The following is a 20385-nucleotide window of genomic DNA, read 5'->3' as shown; positions in this document are numbered from 1 at the left end:
TATGTTTTCTCCTTCACTGATGGGCACTGATGGTACTGTACTGACGGGCACTGAAAAGGCGGCACTGATGGGCACCGATGAGGTGGCACTGATGTGGTGGCATTGATGGGCACTAATATGCAGCACTAATGGGCAGCACGGATGGGCACTGATAGACGGCATGGATGGGCTTGGATAGGCGGCACGGATGGGCACGGATAGGTGACACAGATGGGCACAGATAGGCGGCACGGCTGGGCACGGATAGGCGGCACGGATGGACAGGGATAGACGGCATGGATGGGCACGGATAGGCGGCATGGATGGGCACTGATAGGCGGCATGGATGGGCACTGATAGGCGGCATGGATGGGCACTGATAGGCGGCATGGATGGGCACTGATAGGTGGCACGGATGGGCATAGATGGGCACTATTGTATGTGTTGTACTAATGGATGCCAATCAGTGCCAAACAATGCCTGCCAATCAGTGATGCCCATTGTGGGCACTGATTGGCATCCATTGCGGCACTGATTGGCATCCATTGGCATCCATTTTTTGTGTCCTCCTCATCCCTGGTGGTCTAAGGTGGCATACTTTTTTTTTTCTGTTTAATCCCTGGTGGTCTAGTGGCCATCCTCGGGGGGGGGGGGCTGTGCTGATAATCGATCAGCACAAAACCCCCCTGTCACAGGAGCAGCTGATCGGCTCTCCTCTACTCGCGTCTGTCGATTACCGGCTTTTTCTATTTACATCGGGATCAGCCGTGATTGGACACGGCTGATCACGTGGTAAAAAGGCTCCGTGAGAGACTCTTTACCTTGATCGGTGTTGCGGGGTGTCAGACTGACACCTAGGGTTGCCACCTCATCCCTTTAAAACAGAACACATATGAATTACACAGGTTCTGTGGCTGATTAGGGTGGTAATTGAACTCAAGTGGAGCCTTATCTAAATTAAATTAGCCTCAGAACCTGTGTAATTCATATGTGTTCTGTTTTAAAGGGATGAGGTGGCAACCCTACTGACACCCTGCAACAACGATTGCCGCGATGCGCGCCCCTCAGAATCCTGAGGACGTCATATGACGTCCAGTCAGGATTCTACAACCACTTTGCTGACGTCAAGTGGTTAAATAAACATTTTTTTAGTACAAATCATGTGCAGCACCTAAGTACACCAAACAGGTTTTTATATCAGAATAATATGTATCTATAGGCAAGAAAGATCTGCGAAAATAAAGCAGATGGCCAGCAATTTACTTAGATGGTAGCAATTTGTAGAGGATATCATGTATATACAGTATGTGTGTGTATAATGTATGTATATATATACGGTATATATATATTGTGACAGTACAGTTCCCTGTCCTAGTGTTTGTCACCGGATAGGCAGGTTGAGAGGCCCCAGGAGGATTACTTAATTTGGAGGGAACTGTTTTATAGGTTTCCTCTACAGTTGGTAAAACCCAGTTGGGGACCTGGAGCCTGGAGATATCATAGCAATCAGGGTGGGATGAAATCCCAATCCTGGTACCAGGATTTAGGGCTAGCCAGCACGCTGATTGTTCAGGTGTGTGTGGTTCTGAGAGTAGAGTACTGGGCTCCACCATTTCGAGGAGTTCTGGCATGCAAGGGAGAAGTGTGCAAGTCGAAGTCTGCATAGGAAAGTCTAACACGGCAGACGAAGGGCCCAAGCCTGTGGGCTGGAGAAGTAGGAAAGCTGTAAAACAGAGTGCCAGCAGAGGTACAGAGTGTGTACAGGACATGGACACTGTATATATGACCAAGAGAACCAAGGTCAAAGCCTGAGCAGTAGTGCTGACCGGAGAGAGCCAGGTGGCTTAGTATTTTCCGTTCGTTATTACATTATGGCTGTGAAGTTGAAACCCCTGCGTGGGCAATCTGGGATGGACATTTTCTTTTTGTTTAACCACTTGCCGACCTGCTGTCGTCATTATACGGGAGCAGGACGGCACGATCCCGTGAACCGTCGTAGCTGTATCTTGGTTACTTTAAGTGGGATAGCAGGCGCAAAAAATAAAAACCTCAGAGATGATCAAATGCCACCAAAATAAAGCTCTATTTGTGGGTGAAAAAATACCTAACTTTTGTTTGGGTACAGCGTCGCAAGACCGCGCAATTGTCAGTTAAAGTGACGCACTGCCGTATCCAAAAAATGGCCTGGTCATTGAGCAGCCAAATCTTCCAGGGCTGTAGTGGTTAATAAAAGTGGGCCAACAAGCCCTTAAACCGCATATCTGGCATGTCCCTGCTCACTGGTAAGCTCTACACTGAATCGAACCCCCAACTTTACTAATATATATATATATATATATATATATATATATATATATATATATATATATATATATATATATATATATATATACACACATACACAGTATATATATATATATATATATATATATATATATATATATATTTATTTTATGGTGCTAGGCCCTGCCACATGTGAATGCAGGATAAGAGGGTAAGAAGTTTTTCTCTGGGTCTTCGGGGGTGATGCCTTCAATCCTGTGTCCGGCTCTGCAGGTTGTGTGAGTGCACAGATGTGCCAATTTATTATAAGCCAGGCCTGATCATACTGTAGAAAGGAAACAAGAACAGAGAGAGCACCAGCCTTGCGCATTACCTTCGCAAAACTTTTATATATAAAAGATACAACTGCATACTCACAAATGAGTAATAAGAAGTATTGTATGTCTAGAACTTAAAGTCCAAACTCATGCTTGATGGAGGTATATAAAGATGTCACATCTAATGAAAGCCACCTTTATTGTTTAAATTTTACATCAGTCGCTAGTTTGCAGGGGCACTATGGGGATGTGCGCCCTTACTGGCCAGCGCTACACGTCTCCCATCATGGCCCCTGCAAATTCTCTCTCTCTTTGTGCCTAGACTTGACATCTCCAGTCGCCCTTAGGTAGGATGTGATGAATTTTGTGCATGGATGGCAGTGGCTCTCATGCGGGTGTGCCCATGATGTGTCACACCCAGATGTGTTGTGTATTAGCACCAGTGGTTCAGTTCCCGACTTTCCTTTACAGATTAATGGATGTGACTCGTGTCACCAGACATTTTTGGAATAAAAAAATTAGGAAACCACTAGATGTGAATGTTGATGTATACTTTTACGGCCTTGATTTCACGTTGGATATGCATCTTGACCATATTGTATGTTTGGGATGTGACTTAAAGGATCACTAAAGGATTTTTTTTTTAGCTAAATAGCTTCCTTTACCTTACTGCAGTACTGGTTTCATGTCCTCATTGTTCGTTTTTGCTTTGAGGTTGCTGTAATTCTGCTGTGATCTCCACACTTCCTGCTTGTCTGGCTCCTTATGAAAAATCTCATGGCAGATTTTCACTGTGGTCCAAGCTGTGTGTCTAAATCTCCTCAGAACCTCTCTGGATAAGGGCTGAGAACGCCGCCTCCCCCCACCCCTCCCTCTTCCTCCTTTCTTTCCTGTCTTTATCTCTATACCTCTCTCTTTTTTGTTTACTTGCCCTTCATCGGGGCCCCCCACCTTAGCCATACCATTTTATCATTGATTACCAACTTCCAGTTAGTCGTGTACACTAGTCATTGGTACAACTATAATCCTTTCACTGTTATGTTACTCCCTGCACTTCCGCCTCCAGTTGTCTCCAGTTGTCTCCTTCTCCATTTCTCCTGCCTCCCTGGTCCCTGGCCACAGCAGGTTCCCAATGGGGCGTCCAGGACAGGGATAGCTCCGGCCAGACGTAGGTGTGCAGTGCATTTCCCTGTTTGTATCACCACAGTGCCTATAGATTACTCAATTGTACACGCTTGTTTGTCAGGTATCGCTCTGTGTATGTGTTATACTGTACCGATCGGGTTACCCTCTGTTGGGCTCCTGATTCGTTGTTTTCTGTTCTGTATTATATCTGTCAAAAAAAATTCTAATAAATACTTATTGAACCTAAAACTCCTCAGAACCAATCAGATTCATTTTAAAAACAAAACACTGCCCTGGATTTGTTTGTTTTTGTTCTGTGGGTCTCTTTACTTCACAGAAACATGAAACCAGTTTAAAAACGAAAGTGAAACTGCAGGTACATTATATGATTGAATTGAATCTATTTTTAATCATTTTTAAAAGGAATCAGTTAACTTTTATGTCTCTATACCCTGTAAACAGTTATTTCAGCAAACATTATTTTTTCCTTTAGTGACCCTTTAATTGCTGCCGTATTCTTATAATCTGGCCATGGTATCTTATAATTTGGGGATTTCCTGGAATATTACTAGTTACTTAGTGATAGACATACTTGCATTGGTATTTTCAGCCTTGAGGCATCCCAGTCTAAGGGCCCATTCACATGAGAGGTTGGGGGATGGAGCTGCATGTTTACAGGATTCACACTGAGGCAGAGTGTGGGGCTCCAGCAAGTTTATTGTGAGCAGAGAAACCTGTGTTTTCAGTTTTTCTCAGGATTTTGTAATTCTCTGAAGGCTTCAAATTGTCTTTAGTCAGATGGAGCAGCTCTGCAACTGCTCTGCATGGATCGCTTTTCAGAGGAGTGGCAGTACTCAATGCTATTTTTGAAAACCTGCCTTTTTAAAAACAGGCTTACTGTACCTGCACTGCACTGTTGGGTGAAATGTTTGATGACATGGTACTGTACTGTAGAGGGAGGTGGAGCAGGTCAGGACTCAAGACGTCGCCTCCCCATCCACTGGTCTACAATTACTGTTCCCACCTTTGAGATGGATACATATTTAGGATTGGATTACTTCTCAACATTCCACTGTGGAAGTAGATTATTCACAAAATGTGTTGAGGGGTTTATTGGCCCAATAGAGTTTCACATATTGTAACTATACTGATTGGATTTGTATAACCTTTACACTATAGGTGTGGCTGGGCTTAATATAGAGGTGGTGTTCTTGTATTCCATGTTATGCGAATATACAGTATATAGTGCACTATTTTATGTTCTTTTTTTTTTTTATAAATCAACAAAAAAACTTGAAATAAATCTATTTATATCCCTAAAAATTCTCATTGATTGGTTCCTTTTTTCTTTCGAACATATATGTTAATGTAGCGCCTCCTTACTTTCAGTAAAGGCACTACGCTAAAGTTAGTGGGGAATGGGAGAAATACTTTTCTCTCATTCCGAATTTGTGTTAAATTTGGCTGTCGCCAAATCTGGATTGTTTTGTGGGTCAGACTGCGTTCTAGGGATGTGGTACCATCCCTGGGCGGCAGGTGGCGCCAGAGAGGTCCAGGCGGAGCCGCTTTTTCCCAGCAGCCAATGAGAGAAGTTGAGCCTCACTGTGCATGCTGGGAGGGAGTATTTCTGTGGTGGAGGCCGTTGTTCTTGGTTCTTCGCGGGTTCCTGGTTCCAGGTGCGGCACACACCTTTGGCCTGGGGTCGTGCGCAATGCGGAGTTCCTGACTCTGGGCCCTCCTGGCTCGGAGCAGCTGATTCCCGCGGAGGGGCCCCGGGGGCTGACGGGGTCCCCCTTCTACTGAGGAGATCCAAGGCTGTGTGCCGTTCGGTGGGGGGTCGGCTTGAGGAGAACCCGGAGGCAGGTTGTCCAAAAGGGCTTGAGCGAACCATCGGGGATCTGGTGACGGGACATTGACAGGTACACTTCCACTGTCAACCGGTGACCCTAGCGCAAATTTACTGGGAGGATACGCTCAACCATTTAGCTCATCCAAGTTCTAGGCCTGTGGCAGAGGCTCCTTCAGAGCCAGGTCTGTGGCAGAGACCTGCTCCTCCCAGCATCCTTAACCAGTTCCCGACCCCCGCATGTACATATACGTCCACAATATGGCACGTACAGGCACATGGGCGTACATGTACGTCCTCGCCTATTAGCGGGTGGGGGGTCCGATCGGGACCCCCCCCGCTACATGCGGAGGTCGGGTCCGCTCGGGGAGCGATCCGGGACCACGGCGCGGCTATTTGTTTATAGCCGCTCCGTCGCGATCGCTCCCCGGAGCTGAAGAACGGGGAGAGCCGTGTGTAAACACGGCTTCCCCGTGTTCACTGTGTCGGCGCATCGATCGTGTCATTCCCTTTATAGGGAAGACAGGATCGATGACGTCATTCCTACAGCCACACCCCCCTACAGTTGTAAACACATACTAGGTGCACCCTAACTCCTACAGCGCCACCTGTGGTTAACTCCCAAACTGCAACTGTCATTTTCACAATAAAGAATGCAATTTAAATGCATTTTTTGCTGTGAAAATGACAATGGTCCCAAAAATGTGTCAAAATTGTCCGAAGTGTCCGCCATAATGTCGCAGTCACGAAAAAAATTGCTGATCGCCGCCATTAGTAGTAAAAAAAAAAAATTAATAAAAATGCAATAAAACTATCCCCTATTTTGTAAACGCTATAAATTTTGCGCAAACCAATCGATAAACGCTTATTGCGATTTTTTTTACTAAAAATAGGTAGAAGAATACGTATCGGCCTAAACTGAGGAAAAAAAAAGTTTTTATATATGTTTTTGGGGGATATTTATTACAGCAAAAAGTAAAAAATATTGCATTTTTTTCAAAATTGTCGCTCTATTTTTGTTTATAGCGCAAAAACTAAAAACCGCAGATGTGATCAAATACCACCAAAAGAAAGCTCTATTTGTGGGGAAAAAAGGACGCCAATTTTGTTTGGGAGCCACGTCGCACGACCGCGCAATTGTCTGTTAAAGCGACGCAGTCCCGAACTGTAAAAACACCTTGGGTCTTTAGGCTGCATATTGGTCCAGGGCTTAACTGGTTAAAGTGACACTTCGGCTGCCAGGCCTGTGGCAGGGGTCTATCTGGGGGCACTTCGCCCACTCCGGCTGGAGTGGCGACGAACTGTATCTGCTACTGCTGAGAGCAGGATTGCTCGTCTTCTATCCAGGCCTGATGCTGCAGGGTTTTCTTGCCTCATCAACCTTTCCTGTCCTGCCTCATGTTGATGTTGGTCGTGTTGGGCTGAGAAATAAGGCATTCAGAAAGCCTATTTCGCTGATTGGACATTCGTTTACTGCTCTACTTACTGCTATCACCCTAGACAACGATTAGAGGCAACTTAATTTGCCGATCCCAAAAACAACCAGCGGCTCCTGAGGGGGTAGCGCTACATTAATATGTTACATTGCTTTGGAGTATTTATGGGACTGTCAATTAGAAACCAGGAACGTCTTTCTAGGTCATTTTGATTAAAGTGGTTATAGAGGAGAGATTAGAGATGAATAAGACTTGGTGCTTTGCATTCAAGTTAGTACACATTATAAGGGAACATGCTTTCTTTATTTTTCATGTCTGAGGTTTATAACCACTTTAAGACATAAGTACACATAAGAGAGAGAAAAATTGGTGGGACTTTATATGAAGTAATGGCACAATCATTAACTTCCATCCCTGTATGAGTATAGATAATGTGTGAAGGACAAAAAGAGCAATATCTCTAGTGTTTGATATATTATTATAATCTGTATTTTCTAATGAAAAGACATATATATATATATATATATATATATATATATATATATATATATATATATATATATATATATATATATATATATATATATATATATATATATATATAAGACATCTGCATGATAAAAAAATACTCTGATTCTCAAAAATTGGGAGAGATGGAAGAGTATGCAAATATATAAATAACAGCTTTATTGTACAAGAATGGTATAGTTGAAACAGTCCATGCACGGGGTAAACATAAATAAATCATGATACAGTCCACAAAATTATGGCAAAAGAGGGTAGGTGCAGTATAAGTAGTAAGACACATAATAGATCACAATATCTGTTGGCTCTACGCGTTTTGCAACGTATTGTCGCTCATCAGGAGCATAGGTGTATTGCGTCTCTGCAATAACATAGAAACATTTTAGGCTAAACCTGTACATTCACATATTAAGAACAGAAAAACAAAGTCATAGCTGGTACTTACAGGGTATCAATGTGCTGATGACATGATGGCTAGGCTGTTCATACCCCATAGGCGGGGACTGAGGCGGAGCACCCCACTGCGGACAGCCCCAAAAGGAACCAACCCAGGATGGACAGGCAACGGGCAGTACTGGGTGTGTGGCCGACCACCAGCTGCAGCTCCCGGCGATGAAAAAAATGGTCACTAGCCGGTCTCTTCCGTGTGTACAGTAGAAAGGGGAGGAGCCTCCGACCTGGGCAGCTAATCAGATTTTCTCCTCTGTGTACAAGCAGAGCAATTTGCTTGCCCCTCCCCTCTCCACTGTACACATGGAAAAGACCTGCTAGCCGCATGGAGATCATTTGGGCACCACAGAGCTGCCATCCGCCCCTCCCCCTCAATTCTCAGTGAGCTGACAGCCGGAGGTGCTGGGGGGGATGCTGCAGGTGAGTGGCCGTGCCTGGGGTGATCTGCTGGACATTCTGTGTGTTGGGGGCAGAGCGATGTGTTGGAGGTGCACATCAAGTCTATGTCTACACCCTCTCACCTTCTCCTGTACCATCTCTGCACACTTTCTGACTGTCTCTTTATCATCTCTGCACACTCTCTGACCCTCTCCCTTTCTATTTTTCTCCCTTTCTCTTTCTTTCTTTCTTTCTTTCTTTCTTTCTTTCTTTCTCACTCTTCCTTCTCCCTCCAACCCTCTTTCATCTCAGACTCTAACCACACCACTGTTAAGCCATGCCCTATATTTAGTTTAAGCCATGCCCATTTCAACATAATTTTAAATCATTGCTAAGCCACATCTACAAACGAATGCCCCACCCCTAATTAAAAGAAGGCTCTGTCTACATACAAAAAAATGTCCCTATTAATTTTTTAAGAATGTTGGCAACTATGTGTATTAAGACATGGGAACAACCAATAGACCTGCTTTCCCTAAATGAACAGGGGCCGCTAAAGGCAGAAGAAACACCCACCATAGATCCTGTCCTAGCTATTAGGCTGAGCATCACAGGTTGTAGACACAGCAGGGAAGGTAAGAAAATGCTGCCTATAATCAATTTTGGTTCAGGTTCACTTTAATTAAATAAATCATTGCATGTCATTTAGAGGAAACAGGGCAAGAATTGTGCAGCTGACAGTAATGGCACATTGAAATTCTGCTTTAAAGTTAGTCTGTAGTATTAAATTAAGTGAAATTAAAGATTATTTTGCATAAATCCACTTTGAACATAGATTGCATAATTTCTCTTTAAAGATCCTTGATAGCAGCAGATTTTCGTAGGATGAATTACAAAACCAAAATAGACAACATGCAAGAAAACCGATATTACTTAAGCCTCTCTGAAGAGCTTAGCGTGTTCTTATCCAATAATTCCCTTTTTTCATGGCTAGGTGTTGAAATTCTGTTACAACCATTGAATGGAAAGTGCCTTTATTATAATATGTAAGCAGAACTGTGGAAGTCCTCTTTGAAATCTCAGTTATTCAGTAATGCATAGTGTGGGCCTGTACTCCATATTTCTTTCACTTTGCATGTAAAAATACCCTAGAATCATTTCAGATTATCGTACAACACAAATTCTATTTTTAGTAAACTGTAGCATACAAATAGGATTATCATCCTACTAGTACTGTATATTGTGCAGCTGTTTATTACACAGCTACAATTCTACACTTAACACAGAAAAGAAAACTGCGAACAGGATCAGCCTTCCAAAGAATTATACAGCAGCGCAACATTCCTAATTGATATCAGTACACAGTTTCAGGTCAATGGTATTTGTTTCATTTTAGTGAATTCCATAAATATCAGTCCCAATTTTAAATTTAAATAGCATGCTATTTAAATTAGTAACAGCTAGATTTAACAGGCAAAGTGTTTGTCATATATGGGAGCTGTACCCTCTGCAGCAGTCCATCAACACTTGCAGGTCTTGTTCTGTTCCACTCCAGCAATTGACTGAACAATAAAAGTAAAAGCAGCTGACTGATGAGCCCCCCATGCACATTTTTTCATATGCACTAGGGATGAGCCCGATGTTCGAGTGAAAAATTTGCGGTGTTCGTGGCAAATTCGAAAGCCACAGAACACCCTTTAAAAGTCTATGGGAGAAATTAAAAGTACTAATTTTAAAGGCTTATATGCATGGTATTGCCATAAAAAGTGTTTGGGACCTGGGTGCTGCCCCAGGGGACATGTATCAATTCATAAAAAGTTTTAAAAACAGCCGCTCTCTCACCCCCCCCCCCTCTTTTCCTGCGGGAACCCGACAATTAATTACAGCCACGATCAGTTTTAAATGACTTTTTTCCTTTAGAAATGTCATTTTATTGCAGGGACTGTTCTGAACACGGGAAAATGTGCCACTTTACAGGCATACTATAGACACCCCCAGGTACGAAATATAAAGGAATATTTCACTTTTATTGTTTCACTTTAAGCATTATTAAAATCACTGTTCCCCAAAAAACTGCAGTTTTTAAAACTTTTTTTGCATTGATACATGTCCCCTGGGGCAGGACCCAGATATAAATCCCTTCGGGTTAAGGGTTCAGATTTTTCCATCCTTTGAAAAAATCGAACCCTAATTCAAAAAAGCATGGGCAAAAAGTACTGAAACAGTGTTCCACTGATCTTATGACACTCCTAAGACAGGTATATCAAAAGAGAATACTAGACCTGGACAATTGACACTCTTAATACCAAACTGACCAAATTCAAAGAACATGCTCTGTATGATCAGTTGGAGAAAAAGCTAAATAATCACTTAAATAAATTCAACAAGGAAGTACTTAATAAAAAGGATAAAAAAATATTCAGAGACAAAAAAGCGTTCCAAGAGGAACGAGCCTATAGATGGCAGGATGACCAAAGATCCTCTAAAAAAATGAACACTCACCCCCATGGCGCATAAATATTTTTAGAACAAATCTAATATACAAAATCACCATCTATGTCTTCCATTTCTTCCCAATCTGCACTCATGCAGTCTAATGGACATAAACGTCACAATTGTCGTAGACATGTAAACAACTCTAATGACAATGCTTCCGATATGGATGACTCTCCTTCTTCACACATCACACTAAGCATTCAGACGCCACACATGATACACAGGCCAAAGCCCAGCCATCACACTGTAACATGAGAGGTTCACAAAAATTTAGCACTCCCATTTCCACTTCCCAATGAGGCACATCATGGTAGGGTGATTTTTTTAGACTGTATGAGGGCACAAACACAGAAGCATCAAACTTTAAAGAAACACACCCACAAAGCCAACGGGAATCATCCAATCAAAACTCATTAAACATTAACTTTTCCACCTATTTTTTGACACAGGACAAAATCAGGCTATTGAAGACATACATCTATTCATACGTGACCTAATAATTTTGTACAAGATATGAAATCAATCCTGGGCAGATTTACCCACCAATAGTTAACACTGACAGGTTATATAAAACTATCTTGTAACAGTCATTGCTACGCTAGTAATTTGGCACTTCCAAAATTTCATATTAGATATCTTATTCCTTTACAGAAAGCCTAGGCAAGCAACACTGTAATGCCAATTGCCTAGAATAAAATGAGGTCCTACTAGCTCAATGTCACCTTTGATTCCACATGTAAAATATGGGGCCCAGTTTTGAGCACCACGTTTTTAACCATATTGTAGTTGTGGAAAGGTCAATTAAATCATTAAAAGCTGTTTGTTGGTAACATTAGAGGTATGTAGTTCTATCATGATTTTTTCATTCATGTAAAGGCAAGGGGTTTTAGTTGCCTCCTTCTTTTTTTTTTAAGGTATACCTACTGAATCTACATTATCTTGCTGTATTTTCCAATTCTGTGACCGTTTTATTAGCCCGTTTTCCATAAAGAAATTGTTGGCAATGATTTTCTCTGACATCTCATGGCACAAAAATTCTACTTGATGTCATTTCTGTGCCTGATCTACAATGCCTTTCAGCTATTTTCAGGAATGCAAGCAATAATATAATCCCATGTTGTTCTGATAATTAACTTTCCCATTATTAGCATCATTAAACACAGGCTAGATTCTTGCTCCTTTCAATCTTCTTATTTAAAAATGGCCATGATCTTTTGCATGGGTTATAGGCACTGGGACTTTGCTGCTAAAAATTTCTGGCAGTGCTATATATATATATATATAATTAAGTATATTGAAAGGGTCTTAGTATTTAGCTGTGTGAGTATTGGTTAACACCTCCATTATGATTAAAGAGGTCCTTCAGAAAGGTTAAATGAAGCCTATATCAGAGACGTCTGGAGGCTAAAGACAGACTCAGTTTGACCCAAGTGAGTTCTCTTTTATCATATACAGTATTAAATGGGTTATCATAAAAACAAAAGGAACAAATTAAGCAAAAGAACAAACTAAGGGCAGATAGAAGTTAATCCTGCCAGCCTACTTCTCACTACTTGGACCTTTTCCAAGAAAAATGGAATTTCACATCCCATAATCCCATTTTATATTAAAGTGCAACATAGATGTAAACCCAATCACTAAAATCTCATATAAGGTTTAAAACGTTAATGTCATTTTAAAATAGTTTTTTTATTTTTAAATCTGCATCTTTAATTAAAATAATACCAAGTGATCCCATCATTGTTCATTGTTGCACTTACTCTGTCACATATCCCTAAGGCCCCTTTCACATACGGGGACCATTTCTCAGTTTTTCATCCATCTGAAAAACAGCCATCAATGCATCCCTGTGGATGATCCATTTACATCCGTTTCTGTCAACATCCATGTTTTGGATGCTGGCGAATGCTGGCGAATGTCAAAGCGGATGTAAAAATGGATGACAAACTGATGTAAACTTCATTCATTTTTTCTTCGAAAAACGTGACTGAACTGATGAGACGAAGATCCGCATGTGTGCAAGTGGCCTTGCTAAAACACAATGCTTCTTCTTGGTCTGCTTCCTCCTTGCAGGCTTTGATGTAATTCCCAACTATGTACACTGGAGTTACATTATCTTGGCACACGACACCATTCTCTGCAGCTGTAAGACGTTCTTGGCAGAAGAGATTTCTAAAATCTCCTCTAAAGTCCCCCCCTACCAAATAACCCAGCCTGTTGATGAAATTGTGTTTGAGGTTTTACTTCCAATTGAAATTGTGGAGTTGCTTTTGTGTACACTACGGTAGATGTGACATACTCCAGTTTGCAAGATTAATGTATTACACACTCTAGACCAGCTTTTCTCAACCAGGATGCTGTGGCACACTGGTTAAGAAAGGCTAGGTTAGAAAGTGGAGGCAGAAAGGTGCCAAGGCAGAGTAGGAGCTTGATCAGGGCAACAATAATGTGCAGGGCTGTGGATGGAGGAGGCTTCCTGAGTCCTGTCCTGTTTTCTTTTACCAACACGGCTGGGTGATGATCCCGACTCCACCAAACATCACATGTATGTGTGTGAATATAAAAAAATATATATATATATATATATATATATATATATATATATAGAGAGAGAGAGAGAGAGAGAGAGAGAGAGAGAGAAAGAAAGAGAGAGAGAAAGAGAGAGAGAGAGAGAGAGAGAGAGAGACTCCCAACTGTCCTTGATTTAAAAAAAAGCCCCTCTTTTGGTCTGATCTATATAGTTGTACATAAAATGCACTTTTTATCTTTCAAAAAGTTTCCCAGTGCAAAACCTTTCATCCAATTTCCAAATTGCTGCATTTGTAAAAAAAATGCATTGAAAGGAAAGCAGCAGACTGATGAGCTCATCTCTCTGTCACTCTACTCTATCTTACTATCAACATGCTCCTTGCACTGGAGCACACCTGATTGGCTCTTTGTGCTGCTTCTTCTTTTCAGTCTAAGAACTACTGTACAAGTACTGCAAGAGTCAAATGTAGGTTCTTACATGAAAAAAAAATGTTATGATATATTAATAAATATAGAGCTGCAGTAATTTGTGTATTTTTATATCTGCCTGAATTTCTGTCAGTTTGTGTCCCTGTTGGAGAGACTTTATTTCATTTAACATTGTGAAACAGGAAATCAGGATAAGTTTTAACAGGCAGCAATAACAACCAAAAATAAATTATTACCTTTCATCAGTCTCTCGCCAGAAAAAAGGCTTGGCTGAAGTTTTATTTTAACACATACATTAATATTAGCAGATTTAAAAAGACTAACAAATTGAAGCCAAACTCCAGCTTACATTTTATAATCAGTTACAGCAAAGTTTTAATTAACATTTTAATCACCCCTGCCAATGTTACGTGGCTTATCTAATCCATGTAAATTGACACATTATGATGGCGCATTTTCACTGCAAAAAACTTGCAGTGCAAATGGCTGGCTGGATTAGCAGATGAAAATAGAAGAAAACCTCAAAATTAAACTAATACAGCCATTACATCTAAGAATTGGTAAGTTGCAATATAATAAATGTTTGCTTTTGGGTTTAATACTGATTTAATTCAGAGTTACATTTTTAATGCTACCGAAAAAAAAAAACAGAAACTGTAGAACTTCTACTTCCAATCCATCGAGTACAAAGGGGAAAAAATAAATTCCAAATAGTTGAGCATGGATTTCAGACCATAATGAACACCACATAAGGCTGGAAGTGCTACATGTACAAGCTCTTCCCATGTGATATCACATTCAATTTGCATATGTTTGCATACCAGATGCTCTCAATAGTAATGATGGCTAAAAGAGATAAATATTATTTGTATGCACATTAAAGTTAAATGCTTTTGAGAAACAATGTATATATAGTACTATCTGTACTATCAGATAATTAACCAATCAGTGTCTGTCAATTCTACATATGTATCCTTCTGTTATTCACCCATATACTGTACATATGGAGTGCAAATGATGCTCCTTTGTATACATGGAGCTGAAGAAAGTATTTAATAAAGTGGCCTTCTCCTTGTCCCCAGTTTTCCACTCTAGATTATTTTGTGAAGGGCCTACATGCTCAGACCTGACCTTTTACCATTAATAATATATTTGAAGAATTTGTTGGGGTTTGTCCTATCCTATCTTTTGCAGTCTGTCGTTCGTTTAGAATTTTTGTGTCCTTGATTTCCTTTTTACATATTCTCTTATATTCTTTGTAATATTTAAACGATGATAGCTTTCCTTCATTTTTATATATAGTTTTTTTTTAAAGCTCCTTTTTAATTATTTATAGCCATTTTAACTTTGGTTGTGAGCCACATAGGTATTATTTTTTGCCTATTAAAATTATTGCCCATGGGAATATACTTTGCAGTGAGTTTACATACAGTCACTTTGAATAATTCCCATTTCTGTTCTGTGTCCATTGATGTCAATATTCCCTCCCGGTCTAAGTCCTGGAGAGCAGCTCTCATCCTTGGAAAATTTGCTCTCTTAAAGTTAAGTGTTTTTATCTTTCCCGTATGTGTTTGTTGCTTACAGCTAGCATTAAATGAAATTATGTTGTGGTCACTGCTACTCAGATGTTGTTTTATTTGAATATTGGTAATAAGCTCTGCATGGTTTGAGATTACCAGGTCCAATAGAGCTTTCAATCCTAGTTGTGGCCTCAATAAACTGCACCATAAAATTGTCATGTAATAGGTTTATACATTTTTGCCCTTTAACTGTCCCAGCAGTGCCATTACTCCAGTCAATTTCTGGGTAATTAAAAACAAAAAAAAACAAAAAAAAAACCTATCACGCCCCCAATAAAAAAGCATGAAAAACAATAAGTGTGTCACAGTAGTGTCCTCTGCCCTCCTTCCCATCATTTCCCCCCATCAAATTATTCCTCCACCCCACAGTAGTGTCCTCCGTCCCTCTAAACCCCAACCCCCCCCCCCCCCCCACACACACACATTAGTGTCCTCTGCCCCTCCATGGCACCGTTCTCTGCTCCCTTAACATCACCCCCCATACTGTAGTGTCCTCTGCCCCTACGCCACGCCCCCCCCCCAATAGCAGTGTCCTCCTGTCTACAAATGTGTTTTTTTTATATAGTAAGCTAGTTAGCCTGCCCAGACTGAAAAAAGGTTAGCTGTGTTTGAATTTCTTTCTCTGGCCTTTTGGGCCCTGCCTTCCTTCCCTGTGTTATAAAAAGAGGGGGGATACCAGTTTCCCAGAGAAAGAGGGAGCTGCTGCCTGCATGCAAAGAAGAGAGAGGCCAAGCTTAAAGATGTAATCAGAGATAGAGAGAGATAGAGGGGAGAGAGGGTCCCCCGCTCCTGCTTTTGGCCGCGATCAACATGGAATACTGGGAGTACCACTGCACCATGCAGTCTCATGGAACACCGGAACCCTGGAGAATCTGCCAGGTGTTTGGAGAATGAAGGTATGCCTGGGCAGCTTCAATTTAGGTAGTTAGGGTTGATATGTATTGCACTGAATCTTAATGTTTTGTTAAGGACTATGTTCTAAGCCTGATCTGAAGTTATTCAAGAGGTGCATGGTACAGTATGTATGATGTATCAGAAGAACAGGGCCTGTAAGGCACAATGGGGTATGAAGCAAGGCCACTACTAAAGGTTAAATTGACAAGACAAGTTTGAGGAGGAATGCAATTAACATGGGTAACCAGGAACTAATGTAAAGTGGATAGCAGCTGGTCAGAAGCGTGGTGCAGTGTTGCCAACCTACCAGATTGAAATTTACTGGCACAGTCAAGTTTTTACTGGCATTTCCAAAAGGTACAAAATTAGTTTTAAGTGCAAAATTCAGTATTTAGGATATTATAGCAAAAAACAACATATTTCTTATTTTATTTATATCTCCATCCAGTACTGTGCTGCCTAACGCTCTCTGCTCTGCAGTGAAGGCTAAGGGGAAGGACTGTCAGGAACATGTTAATGATCTACCCATCAGGTGCCTGCAATCTAGTGGAACCAATTGCGTTCAGAAGTCACCTAATCAGTAAATAAAGCCCATCTGTTTTGTAATTTAATCGCAGTATAAATACGGCTGTTCTGTGAAGCCCTCAGAGGTTTGTTAGAGAACCCTAGTGAACAAACAGCACCATGAAGGGCAAAAACACACCAGACAGGTCAGGGATAAAGTTGTGGAGAAGTTTAAAGGGTTTGAACATTTCATGGAGCACTGTTCAATCCATCTTTCGAAAATGCAAAGAGTATGGCACAACTGCAAATCTATCAGACATGGCCATCCACCTAAACTGACAGGCTGGGTAAGGAGAGCATTAATCAGAGATGCAGACAAGAGGCCCATGGTAACTCTGGAGGAGCTTCAGAAATCCACAGCTCAGGTGGGAAAATCTGTCCACAGGACAACTATTAGTCGTGCACTCCACAAATCTGACCTTTATGGAAGAGTGGCAAGAAGAAAGCCATTGTTTGAAAGAAGCCATGTTGGGGACACAGAAAACATGTAGAAGAAGGTGCTCTGGTCAGACAAGACCAAAATTTTACTTTTTGATCTAAAAGCAAAACGCTATGTGTGACGGAAAACTAACACTGCACATCACCCTGAACTTGCCACCCCCATCGTGAAACATGGTGGTGGCAGCATTATGTTTTGGGGATGCTTTTCTTCAGCAGGGACAGGGAACCTGGTCAGAGTTGATGGGTAGATGGATGGAGCCAAATACAGGGCAATCTTAGAAGAAAACCTGTTAGAGTCTGTAAAAGACCTGAGACTGGGGTGAAAGTTTACCTTCCAACAGGACAACAACCCTAAACATACAGTCAGAGCTACAATGAAATGGTTTAGATAAAAGCATATTCACGTGTTAGAATGGCCCTGTCAAAGTCCAGACCTAAATCCAATTGAGAATATGTGGCAAGACTTGAAAATTGCTGTTCACAGATGCTCTTCATCCAATATGACAGAGCTTGAGCTATTTTGCAAAGAAGAATGGGCAACAATGTCACTCTCTAGATGTGCAATGGTAGACTCATTCCCAAAAAGACTTGCAGCGAAAGGTGGTTCTACAAAGTATTGACCCAGGGGGCTGAATACAAATGCACACCAAACTTTTCAAATATTTAATTGTAAAAAAATTGGAAAACCCTTTATCATTTTCCTTCCACTTCACAATTATGTGCCACTTTGTGTTAGTCTATCACATAAAATCTCAATCCCCAGATTGAGAACACTGTCCCCGGACCAAGTCTGTCCCGGGTTTTGTCCCTGGATTGGATTTGAACAGGGGCTGGGGCAATTTCAAAGGCAGTGCAAAATAAAAAAAATCTGAATTACCCGCTCTACCACTTCTACTAGATTAGGGGGGTGTATTTTTTTCTGAGGATAATGTGCTGGTCGGAGCGGAGGGAATATTTATTCACTTTCGGGTGCATGCCCATTCAGCGCTGTTCGCATGTTCTTCTGCCTTGGCTCAAGTCCCGACCAGCCACCTGCCTATCTCCTTGCCTTCCCCCGATGGAGTGATCTTCCTCTGCTCCCCACCCAGTAGTAGCCAGGGCCTGAGAGTAAGACTTGACAGGCTGTGAGGCGGGCCCCGGAGGTGGCGACGGGCAGGGAGTAGCTGATTGTCGTTATTACTAGTAAAAAAAGAATATGTCCCCGTTTTTTTTTTTTTAAATTTGGTCACATTACCTTAAAGAAAACCTGCCATGAGAGAAATACAGGGAACTTTCATTGCTAACCTTTCCTTCTAAAAGTGCTAATTGTCTTTGTGTCATGTTGACCTAGCTGTTTCTTTAGTTTCTATGTAATTGCAGATGAATGGGTTTTGTCTTGCCACTGACTTCACTTACTGCATACTTGTTCTAGTCTAATAGCTCAAAAAAGTATTTAAAGTAGAACTTCACTCTGCAAATTTAATTTTGAGTCCATGGCTCCTCCCCTTCTCCCTGAAACTAGGTAGGTTTTTCTTGGTTTATTTTGTTTTAGTTCTAGGGCTCCTAAGCCAAAATAATGCGTTCTGCTTTCACAGCCCCCTGGGAAACTCCGATCACATATACTAGGAGGCTACTGGAGCCAATTCATAGAAGCCTGACACCTTTTTTTATCTTTCTACTTATTATAGTCCACAGATGACAGATTTCTTTAAAGTGGTTGTAAAGGTAGAAGTTTTTTTTAACCTTCTGCTTCTGTGTGCAACCCCCCCCCCTTTTTGCCTCCTTTCCTAGTTGAAGCCTGTATTAGGTGAGACGCCGCGTCGGGCGGAGCTTTAATATCAAGACGTTGCCACGATCCAGCTGGTCGGGTGTTACCGAAGCTGGAAGGATTACATATCTGAGGATAAATATTTTTTTTCCGTTTTTATTTTGGATTGTTTTTTGTATTTACATCAAAGTGTTGTTTAAACCCTGATGTTTTTTACAAACTTCTTCCATTAAAGAGGTTTCATTTAAATCTTCTACACTATGAAGCCCTTTTTTCTTTTATCTCTACTTATTCTAACATCCGGGGAAGAGCTGTGAATGCTTGCAATCTTGCAGCATTGAAGTGGATTGGATGCGTTGTTACACCTGGAGAACACAGGACGGACGCCAGATCCTATCTACCAACATGATCTCTTTACTTGAGGTCCATCTTTTCTGGTAAGGGGCCAACCTTCCCAATTTTATTTTTGCCTTTTCTTATGGATGTTCATTTATTTCCACACTGAAGATAAGAAAACATCGCTGCTGTCAAAACAAGGGAATGTGATCTTGCTCTGTGGACTTTTCTGATTTCTATTTGCATTCTAGGCACTTATCACGAGAGACAATTTTTTAATGTATTTTTTCATTAAGGACTATTTATTTATAATTTTTTTGGTTCAAACAAAAAGCTTTCTTTTTCAGATATATTTATATATTGTTGTGGGTTGCGCTAATTTTTTCACTATTTTACTTTATCTTATTTTGCTGAATATTCCGGCATCTTATAAAATTGCAGCACATTAATAGAGTTTTCTCTATCTCAACCACTAATACAAACCCCCTTTTGTTTGCACTATTCTATTGCTGACCTGGACTAATGAGATATTAATTGGGGTTTTGTGATTAACTCCTCATATCCCCTCGCTCACTGCCAGGGTGTCGTTTCTCTTTTATTATTTTATTATTATTTTTATTTTTATATAAAAATACTTCTTGGGGGAAGTGCAAATTCACCTTGCTTTACAAACTGAGAAGAGGAGGATCGGGGCTGCTGTGTGCAAGACCATTGCACAGAGCAAGTAAGTATAACATGTTTGTAAACCTAACTTTTTTTTTTTTGTTATCAATCAAGCTGGCCATACATAGATTGAAATGGGGCTGGTTCAGCTCATTTTGATCCATGTGGACAATCTGGTTGTACACAAGCCAATCTATCAATCGACTTGTGTACAGCGACTATACAGTAGTTGGCAACACTGATGATTGTATTCTAACAGCAGGGAAGGTTCCCCACTGTCAGAATACAATACCACAGGGGAAAGGATTCCCCCATCCACCTTAAATGTGTACATGGGGGGAATCTAATCATTTTTTTCCTTTCTTTT

The 20385-nt window shown here is 41.0% G+C and overlaps 1 protein-coding gene across 1 annotated transcript in view; it reads right to left on the bottom strand.

Annotated features, from left to right (window-relative positions):
• TRPC5 (transient receptor potential cation channel subfamily C member 5) overlaps window positions 1-20385 on the bottom strand; it is a 391753-nt gene that overhangs the window by 189393 nt on the left and 181975 nt on the right. The gene's annotated exons all lie outside the window — the stretch shown is intronic.

Source organism: Rana temporaria, chromosome 9 (assembly GCF_905171775.1).
Source record: "Rana temporaria chromosome 9, aRanTem1.1, whole genome shotgun sequence".
Taxonomy (NCBI): Eukaryota; Metazoa; Chordata; class Amphibia; order Anura; family Ranidae; genus Rana; species Rana temporaria.
This window is presented reverse-complemented; position numbering and strand designations above follow the sequence as displayed.